At 39.4% G+C, this 10,401-nt stretch overlaps 1 long non-coding RNA gene across 3 annotated transcripts in view; it reads right to left on the minus strand.

Annotated features, from left to right (window-relative positions):
* The window catches only part of LOC108263720 (uncharacterized), a 134,898-nt gene that overhangs the window by 100,455 nt on the left and 24,042 nt on the right, over window positions 1–10,401 (minus strand). For all 3 annotated transcript variants that reach the window (XR_008396249.1, XR_001812253.3, XR_001812252.3), the window contains exon 4: window positions 3,765–3,894. This is a non-coding gene — a long non-coding RNA (uncharacterized LOC108263720). The remainder of the gene's footprint in view (window positions 1–3,764; window positions 3,895–10,401) is intronic.

A 10,401-nucleotide genomic window follows, 5' to 3' on the forward strand; every position in this document is an offset into this window, starting at 1 on the left:
GAACGCCGTCTAGATAATGTGCGGTATATTCAAGTGGCTAAGTGTATAAACGTCTTAATACATCAAATGAAATCAGGATTAGGTGTGGATTATCATAAATCCGCAGCATCAGGCTTGTGGGACGAGAAAATGCCCTGTAGGTGTGTGTTGAACATGCAGCCCACATCTGAATACCTGTTCATCCTGATCGTGTTTAAAAAAACAAATAGTGGCAACAATAGTGTGAACAAGTTCCACGAGAAGATTAATGTGCTGTCAAATAATAATCCGTAGACGTACAAGGCCAAACAAAGCGTAGACAAAACTAACCTGAAAAAACACCATGCAACGTTCCATCTTTTAAAGTGTTAGCTGTACTACAAACAGTTCACTATAGTTGTAATACAACCCCGATTCCAAAAAAGTTGGGAACGCCGTGTAAAATGTAAATAAAAACAGAATGCAATGATTTGCAAATCTCCTAAATGTTATTCCCAATAGAGCATAGAAAACATATCAAATGTTTAAACCGATGTTTAAAATGTACCATTTTAAGGAAAAAATAAAGTCATTTTGACTGTCAGAGCTGCTGTTATAGAAAATTTATCAACACCTTCTAGCCAACTAGATTCAACAGCACTGTGGTTTATATTATTCTTTAGCTCTTTCAGATCTACAGAATCAATGTTGTTTCAGTTTCCTTGTTATAATTTAATGGCTTTTGACTCTAAACTCTCTTCCAAAACATAAAAGCAGAGAAATATTTAACATATCGAGAAACCTTTTTTTTTCAAAGAAATTTCATTTACCTATGACTAACCAATCAAGTATGTCCGAAAGAGAGATCGGACAGTCCGTCCGTCATGTGTGGTGGGTTACACACAAAGAAAAAGACACACAATTTCAAAATAATTAAATAACTACTCGATGACACAAAACGTTTTAGCTAACGATACACGGGATGCTATTCTTCCTTGTCCCGGATCGTGGAAGGCCACCATGACAGCATCGTCAATCATTGTTCACACAAGCCTAAAGTAAGTAAACCCTTCTATGAAATCTCAGGTTGATATGAAACAGATATCCCATCTGTGCAAACCGGACCTCCCGTTTCGACATGTCTGTATAGCAGAAACAGATGTGTAGGTACGCTGTGCGAGTGTCAAGTGTCAAGTCAGGTGACATTTCTGTTGTTTTGGCTCTGGTTTATTTTATCTCCAGTTCAGGATTCAGGTTATATATATATAATGTCCTCTATACACCAGACCCCTATGTCAATTTTAATACTTGTGAGCAAACCTTTTACAAGTGTTGATTTTCTGGAGTCTGTGACCCATAAACACTGACAGACACTGTGTATTTCCCTTGCTGATGATATGTCAGGCCTGTAATTTTCACTTCCTGCTTACTTTGGAGTAAGCTTTTTTCCCTTCAATCATATCCTCAGTAAGTAAAATTGTGTTCAGATCTACTTTGGTCAGTCAAGAATATTCTTCTTTTTTTTTTTTTTTACTCTGATAAACTCAACAGTTGCCACAGTAGTATAAATGGGGTGTTCGTCTGCAAAATGAAGCATCGTCCACTGAGGCTTGAGGCTTTTTTATTTATTTATTTATTTTTTATTTTTGGCTAGACTAGAACTAAACTCCATTTTCAACAGAAAAAAAAAAAATGTCCAGAAATGTTATAGTGAGGGATATATAACATTTAGAAGGAGAAAACTTCCGTTAGTTGCTATTTTTAAAACAATGCCTTCAAACAGTCTTCAAACTTTAGGAGGCAGAGCCTAGGCTGTACTAACACTAACATAAAAAAAAAAGGTTGTCCAGTTTACTACCCTCATAATGTTACAGTGTTCAACTACAGAGTGAAGTTTTGTTCATTTTTATAGATGACACTAAGTCACACTAGTGTCCTAAACCACACCGGTGAAGAAATGGAGGCAGTTTGGATAAGACAGATGTGTCTGATTCCCAACTGGAATGACTGTAAAGATTACATGAGGTGTGTTCTTTTATAAAGGAACACAGAGGTAGAGTATGTAATAAACTAGAAACTCATACTACATGCCATCTGTAGCACCATTAATGACACCACTGATGATAAACACCGCCCATAAGTGTACAGCTCTGAGACAAACGCACACACACACACACACACACACACACACACACACACACACTTTAAACAACACTGTGCACAGAGCTCCAAGATCCCTTTACGACATGCAGGAAGAAAAAGAAAAAAAAAAACAGTGATAAAAGTTTAATCGAGCCATTGTAAAGAATTCAAGAGCGGTGAGTGAGACTCGAAAGAGAACATAATTATTACCTGACAAAATATAGCTTACAGCTATGGACTTTAGCAAGAGGACAACCAATCCTGTATGTGTGCTAATACTTTAAATCAGTGTTTGGGTGCAAACGGGAATGAGTTACAAGGCTCAAGCCTGCAGGTTAAAAATGTAACAAATAAATATAAAGCATCATGTTCTTTTCAAATTCCCTAATAAATAAACAGGTCAATCTAATTATTAGTAGATTATGTTTGTAGATATGAAACAGCTTCATACATACTTATTATTATTATTACTACTCTGTGCGTAGTGAGCAATTCTCAGTTCTCTTCAAGGGTGCATACAACCATATCCTTCTGTGCTTTTGTCGACGTATCGACTTTAAGAGCAAGCCCCCTAATCCATCAATAAGTCCACTTGACTGACTCTGCGATAGCGCGTTCTTTGTATTCGTCCGTGTTTTACAAGTCACCTTTAAAACAGTCCCTTTTTCTTACAAGCACCATGCACGACAAGGGCATTAATATGTTAATGTAACATTGAGCACAAGCAGAATAAAAAGTGTGCACAGGTTGCAAATGACCCTCCTGAGTACGGTGCTAATTGAGGCACTGTTTAACTAAAAAGGCATAAACACACATTTTGTCTTAGCTTGGAAATAGAGCAAAGGGCCATGAGAACAGGGAAAAGGGACAAAACCATTTTAAACTATAAGCATAAACTAATAGAAAAATGTAATAGAGAGGTTTAGTAGATTTAGCCAACACATTGTGACCCAAATCGTTTGCCTTGTCTGTAAATACAATTGTACAGTCTGTCATATCGACCTGTGTTCTAATGTAATTTTGCCAATCCCTAGGCACGGGACTGCTGAGAGATAGCACGTCCCCTATCCGGCTGCATCTGGCCAATACATAGGCAGCTCTTAAGACAGAAGGTCCACTGGTCGAGCTTGCCTACAGAACTGCTTGGTCGCTGTTTTACATCAACCACCACTGGGGTACAAAACAGCCACTGAGATTACATCCGGGTCTGTCTCTGTATGCGGGCCAGCTGTACTAAGCTCCTCTGAGTTTTGCACTTCGTTGCCGTGTTGCATTCCTGCTCACAGTTTCTTCTTCTGTTAAAGTGCTCACTCTTCTCATTGCAGGGACTTAAGAAACGAACCATCTGACCATTTCTGTTTTCGCTGCCACAATGCAGCATACAAACTTACCTTCTTTCATACAGTACATGACAGATAAATGATAGGGTAGGGCTTTGATCATCCAACTGCATCTGGTTCTGCCAGAATAAATGCCATGCCATCCTGCACTGATAATGCCATTCATAGTCAGAAATAAGTAATAAGTCAAATGCAAGAACACGCCCCTTTGTTTGGTGTGAAAAACAGTGAATTATAATGCTATACCGAGTGTCTTGAACTAACTTCCTCAATTGACAATAATTAGACATTGGAAAATTGGATTGGTGTGGCATAGCAACGTACCTTTTGTAGGCTGCCTATGTATATAGGGTCACGGTCACAAGATGATCAAACGCTTCACCGCTGGTACTCGTCAAGGTATTGAGCAATACCGGTAAAATTCCAGTAATTTTGAAGGAAACTGCCTGGTGGTCTGGAACGCACGGAAGAACTTCATTATTCAATCATTATTCAACCAGGTGACTCAGTCTTATTTGTTTTTTAGTTGTGTGCGTCACTTTATATTCATTCTTGATGGTGCATTAAAATCAAATAATCAAACAGGAGTAGTACATTTTACAAAATTTTCCACAAATGTAGTCAATCAAGACGTTCGTTTTGGGTTTGCACTGAAACTTAGAGAATAACGGAGCCATAAAATAAAAGACTTATCCGAAATATGTTCTACAAAAATTCAGATTCGAAATGTTCATACACAGTATTTGCTTCGAAAACAAATAAATGATTTGGTAAGATATCATTAATACGATCCTATATTTAGTCCTGGACATTTACTGTAGGTCAAGTCGATAGCAAGACCTGCAGCTCAGTACTAGGATGATTCAGAAACGTACGCATGTGATCATAAGGGAGCGATGTTCTTAACAATGTGAGAAGAAACCAGCAATGTGAATCTCATTTCTCATATAGCCATGATTTATCTGATATGCGTTTCATTTCCTAACAGGATATTGCCTCAGCTCTAATCAGGAAAAGCTCCAGCGGAAAACAACAAAAAGGGAGCTGGTGCCTAAAAAACAAGGCCACACAGAGAGTGTATACTGTAAGGAGAAGGGAAATCAACACCAGTTTAATAGCAGACTTAATGAAATGTGTTTTTGTATCAGGGCGCTCGGAGTTCCTCGGTTTGGTACGAACATAAAAACGCCAGACCTGCGTGGCGAACATGCCGACACGCCAGTTTAGTGCTTTTTAGGGGGAGTCTTAAAATTTTAATTAGAGTTCATTTTCTCTGAATCTAATTAGACGTATGAGAGTGGGGGGAACTGTTGGTTGAGGGGCATTAAACACAAATGAAAGCTGCTTGCTTTGGTGCCTGAATTTAATTTGGTGATGCGGAAAAGGTTGCAGGCGCTCAGACGCTCTTCAGCTTAAGTGTAGGAAAGCTGAAAGAAGGAGGAGAGAAACGCAGGCTGCGTGTGACAAGTGGGTCTAATTACCCGAGCAACTAGAACAGGATCAAGCTATTAACACTGCAAATAAACACAGAATTGAAACGCTCACAGTTGCGGTTCAAATTTTCGACGATGTATGATGTACAGATGATTAAAATTACGCAGGCTGCAAAAAAACAAAGCTGGTGCTGATGCGTTAAAGTTGCGTATGCAAAAATACAGAATACTCCCTGGTTCCATGGTACATGTTAGGGCTACAGCCTTATAACTTATGTCAGTTATGGCATACTTTATCCAGGTGATTCTTACTGCTTCAAGCAGTTGGGAGGATTGAAATGGGGCTTGTTATGTACATAGTTGTGCTTCTGTGAGTCCTGGATAATCACCAGGGTTCCTTTTCGTTTGGAGCCAGCGCTGACTTGCGAGAACTCAGCAAAAAATGTTCCAGAGAAAGACTGAATGACGACAGTAATTACTGTAAATAATGTGTCGTATATAACTTCATGAAAGATGGCTGAATGATGACAGTAATTACTGCTAATATTGTGTCATACATAACTTCACTTTGTAGAAAGGTCTTGGTTTGCATGTACAGGCACACGAGAGAGTATCCACGTGGTTCTCACCACCCCTGGCAGTTATATGGGGTTCATAGAACCACATTTAGATAAATAACTAGTGTTTGCCCTAAGAAGTTAACCATAAGTACACGTTTTCAAAGCATTCAATTACAGCTTAACCTTCCTGGAGCACGTCGACCACCTCACTGAACTTTCCGATAACATTCTCTGGTAGCTGGTAATAAATAATCCTCCAAAACTACAGCATAAACCTCATCGAACATCTTAAAGTTTTTCTGTCTGATCCAAATGCTGGAAACACACTCGACTGTTCTGTTCTGATTAGCAATACAGAAGCCCTTCCAGTAAGCCTTGCTTCTGTTGATTAAAAAAATTGCCTAATTATGCTGCTTAATGAATTGAGTAAGTGGCTCGGACTTTGGGACAGTGTTCCAGAGGTCGAAATAGATGTGATTTGGGCCTGCAGAGCAGACAGTGTTGCCAAATATTCATCCAGATGAGAAATGAGGGCTTCACTACTTACACAGTTATTATACAGCGTGGCCACAGTGCATGGAGAAGCTGAAATTTTAAAACCAGTACATGTGGAACCAGTCCAAGCGATTACGCTTTCAAGTCGGCAAAAAGAAAGCGCTCGGACCCCTGACCAACGAAACATGATGGAGTAGTGAGTGATAAAGAAGACCACCGGCTTAAAACATCTGATTTTATCTTTTCGAGTCAATTAGGCAATTTCGGATCTCTCGTGTTGACATTTCTCTTCCCTTCCTTCACTTCCTTTCATCGCTCTCGCTCTGGATTTGTCCTGCACACTACATCTGGATGCTTCATCAGCATTCTGCCGCGTTTTGTTTTTTTTAAATGATAGCTAAACGTTACTGCCAGAAATGAAAGGTGGTCTCTAAATCACACACCGATAATCCTCATAAAGCCGCACCCTCTAAAACACACGCCTGTCTGCCAAAGGCAACTCCCAGTCATTTAAAAATGCAGTAGAAGGGCTCTTTTTTCAGTGACAGCCTGACAGATAGTACTTTTTTGGTTTAATTAAAACTGAATAGTGGCTGTAACAGTATAAAAGATACTTTAAAATCTTCATGGCAGTGCTAGTTTTACGCTGTCCATAACAAATAATGTCTATACATCAAATCAAAGCACGCCTTAAAATGAAACATATCATACTGCAAAGCACTGCATGTGTACCACTAATTGTTCCTTTAATAAGTAGGTCGTGAACATTGCAGTCACTTCCTTTAATCAAGTGTACGCTTAATCAAACCCTATCTCTGACGTCCAGGTTTGAATTTCTGATTTTAAATTTCTAGCCACGGGCTAATACGAAAACATCACACTATAACGACACAGTACAAGAGATAAGAAGAACAAATGACTCAATGAAACACTAACCCGGGACACATGGCGTACAGCTGTTTACGTATATATCAGTATGACAGAGTAATAGTAATACTGTGATATGATAATTATGATAAACCAGAACAGGATAATGATGGCACAAAAAGTATAAAATAACCTATACGCTACACTATTTTTGAGCGGCGTCAACCTTTCTTATCGTTAATTACCTTGTCTAAGCATTAATAATAATATTCATGGTTCTAAGTATATTTTCATTCAAAACCAATAAAATCCTTTACATGTTCTGTTGTTTTTTATGTTTGTTTGTTTTTGTTTGTTTTAATGTTAAAGTCCCTGCGAAGTTCTTTGAAAAGTGCAGGGTTATTCGATGCGTTGATGTAATTTCCACTGAAACCGGAAGTCGGGGCGGGACATATAGAGTGGCTCCTCCCCCTTTTTAAATGCGTTGGATTCGCTTCTTAAACAACGTACAGTTGGAAAAGTGAATAAAACGCACGTTCAAACAGCCGAAGATACATTCACTCTTTGAAAAGTCGTCGACTGATAATGTGGTGTAACAGTGATATTAGATTTTACCATTATCATACAAGAAACTTTAAATATCTTGTCAGCGCTTAATTCAGTTTAGCAATGCACCTTTGACTCCTCGGCAAAAACAGAAATATACGAGCAGTTAAACCTCTCCTAATAGTCAGGCAGAAAGTAAGGTCAGGGGTCACCCTCACTTTTTCATGGTCCTCCTGCCCGTAGAAAAATAAATGACCCGGAGGTCATCTCCAGGCAGCGTGAGAATTTGCATGTAAGTAGAAGGCGAATGTAGAGGGTTATGTGTTGAGAGCTAAAGTAATAGGGGAGACACTTTGGGAGGTCTACCACCAGGGAATGACTCCGGATCTTATTACAGACACATGGACGGCACAGACTCATGCACATGCGTCTCAGAAATACCAAGAGAAGTCTCTTGGTATTTACTCATGCATCAAGGGTGCATTCCAACCAAATCAGTGTCTCCCTTATATCTCAGTCATGTGTAGCATTATCCATGAAGCACTTCGTACAAATTTCAGATATGAAGATCTTTTTTTTTTTTTTTACTTTGAATAGAGTACCTAAAAGGTATTCATAAATGCACATAATGTTTACTTCATTTTTAACTTGACAGGATTTCTGAGACAGTTTTGAAAAGTCACATTTGCTGCTAGCTCTAGCTAGCTAGCTAATATTGAGCAAACCTGAGAGAATTTCTGAGAGGATTTTAAGTCATATTCGTAAATGTTCATCAAATGCTACCTCTAGCTAGCTACCTAGCTAGCTAACATTAGCTAAACTGACAGGATTTCTGGGAGGATTTTAAGCCTTATTCGTAAATGTTCATTCACTGCAAACTCTATCCAGTTAGCTAAGGTGAGTTAAACTGAGTATTTCTGAGAGGATTTTATCTCATAAATGTTCATTAGCTGCTAACTGTAGCCAGAATTTCTGAGGGGATTTCAAAATGTATATGTAAATAAATGACATATTCGTAAACGGCCCTAACTCTATTCGGCTAGCTAATAATCTTCTCAGTTATGCTAGCTAGATAGAACAGGACTTGAAGTCATGTTCTTGCTAGTAAGCTAACCTGCACTAATCTGACAGGATTTCTCACAGGATTTTATCATATACTGTCCAGCTAAAACACCCCAGTCTCATTTGCCAGGATTTCTGCCAGAACTTGGTCATACTCTCACTAGCAAGCTAACGTACTTAATTTTCTGACAGGATTTCTGAACCGTATTCGTACAGCTAGCCAACATTGTCAGGATTTTGAATTATATAGGATTTTTTTAAGTCCTTTTCTGGCTAGCAAGCTAACACGAGCTCCTCCGGCAGGAGTTTAAGTCATATTCTAGCTAGCAGGCTACCTTGTGCTAATCTGACAGGATTTCTGAGCTATAGCACTTAAAATAGCTACATTGATTAATACAGATATAGAATATATAGCTTATTAGTTGTTGTTTTTTATTTTTATATTAAACAGCCTCAACCAATTTGTAATGTTACTGGTGATGTATTAATGCGGAAGTTCTAGTTTTTGCCAGCAAAATAATTCCCAGAAGCTCTCAGCGAGTCCCGCATCTCATAATTTCACACCTTTCCTATTAGTTACACTATATCCACCAAAGAATTCATAGAAGTTACTATATAATATGCTTGAAGATGATTAAATGAATGATGCTTCAGGAGACCAAGGCTAATAAATCCTCACCACCTGGAATCCAAGCTGTACTAAAAGAACTGCCTGACGTGGAGAAAAATCCAACCTAGGCTTTATGCAGGGGCTTGCGTAAACGGGCCGAGCTGAACGTTAACCGCGGCGATAAAACTGTAATTGCGCTCAACAGCGGTGCGACACGAAGTTTTCGTCGTGCCACAGTGCACCCCTGGCCTTTCTAATGAGGTGCAAGGTACCAATTAATAGAGCTGCATGGTAAGCCTTGCTTTTAAATAAAAAATAATGGCGTGTTTCGAAAGCTTAACCCGAATTAGGGGTCCAGAGTGAAATATTCTGGGTGACTGTAACAGTAGAGACGCTCCAAATGATTAGATTACAGTTCACTCAGGCATGTTTCGTGAATAATAAAGCACTAGGCCACTGCCAGGACAAATAAAGAGACAATACATGAAGGAGAAAGAGGTGGGAGAGAGATAAAGAAGCGAGAGAATGAGAGGAAGAGAAGAAGAGAAGCAATACAATTCCTCCATTACCCTAAAATCTACTTCATCATTCATGACACGTTGTTGAGTGTTTGAAGTTGTTTTTTTTTTCTTTCCACTTTTTTTTTTTTGAGGACAAACACAAAACACTGACTCTGTAATGACTATTTTAAACGGGCCGCCGTAGTCAGGATGAATATGAATGAGCCCGCCGTCACCTCGGTAGAACTTTCAGCGTTCGAAAAAACAAATAATTACAGCTTTCGACGTTTATGGCAACGCTCGGTCGTTTGTAACGGGGACGTTTGTTTTATGGCATATACGTTTTGTAATTTCGGTGTGTATACTTGATATATTTCCACCTTTAATGGTCTGAAAAATGCTCTCAGGTGAGGAAATAACGGCGTTATTTAAAGCACCGTATTCATTTCTACGCAACGCGCCGCGAGTTCAGAGCGAGTAGCGATATATAAAGCGTATCTCTGTTCGTACGCCGCAAATCACGCCGTGACAGGCAGAAAAGTGAGAACTCGTCCGACTGCGCTGTGTGTTCTTTGAGAACATTTTTAGACGCAATAAGGAGGCAGGGAGGGAGAGATAGATAGAGCAGGAAGAAAGAGTGCTAGGGTTGAGAGCCGGGTTTTATAACTTTAGGTGTAAAAAAGCTTTAAGTGCAAAGCTAAAACACGCTCAAGGACACGACTCGAAGCGGGCGAGACCGACAGAGAGAGGAAAAACGAGTTGTCGGGGAACAGATGAACAAAAGACCGAGAAAAGCGAGGGGGATAGAGAGGAGTCGTAGATCATTATCAGCAGAGGTATTAGAGCGGCTCAGCTTCAGGAGCAGCCATTTTGGGATCGGATCCTCTG

This window comes from Ictalurus punctatus, chromosome 3, assembly GCF_001660625.3.
Source record: "Ictalurus punctatus breed USDA103 chromosome 3, Coco_2.0, whole genome shotgun sequence".
Taxonomy (NCBI): Eukaryota; Metazoa; Chordata; class Actinopteri; order Siluriformes; family Ictaluridae; genus Ictalurus; species Ictalurus punctatus.